The sequence below is a fragment of the Sciurus carolinensis genome, chromosome 12 (genome assembly GCF_902686445.1).
Source record: "Sciurus carolinensis chromosome 12, mSciCar1.2, whole genome shotgun sequence".
NCBI lineage: Eukaryota > Metazoa > Chordata > Mammalia > Rodentia > Sciuridae > Sciurus > Sciurus carolinensis.
The window spans coordinates 47114365-47114938 of NC_062224.1; positions in this window are offsets into that span (position 1 = coordinate 47114365).

Consider the following 574-nt stretch of genomic DNA (forward strand, 5'->3'; position numbering starts at 1 on the left):
AATATATGATGCCTGGAGGTAGTACTGTGCTGGTAAATGTTTAACAACCAGCTCTCTGAAAACCCTACACTGATTTGTAGCTTTTGCTACTTTCTGTGGTGTAAATATTTCCACCAGTGTGTTTCAGGCTACCAATGTGAGGCTGCTGAACATCGGAAAGAGTTTCACAGAGGTACATCAAACATAGTATTTCCACCACGTAGATAAAGCAGACGTAATAGTAATTATGTCTGAGGTAATGGTAAAAGGTAAGTCAATACTCAGGAAGTGGTATTAGTGTTTATTATCTGTCTTTAATATATTTTAATTTACTTTTAATTTCATGTGATTTTAATTTTTAATAAAGGCCATGTTTAATAACCAGCTCTCACAGCTTCTGAGAAGTTTAACACTGGCTCCTAGAGCTGGTCTGACATGCTGCTGCCTATTGGGAGTTGCTGGGCAAGGACCCTTGTTGGAGGTGAGGGGTGTTGACTTGGAGAACCGTGATCTCTCCTGGCACTGTCTGAACCACTGGGAACAGGTGCCTCCCCCAGGCATTCTTGGGAACACCTTAGGAACAGACTCAACAGCA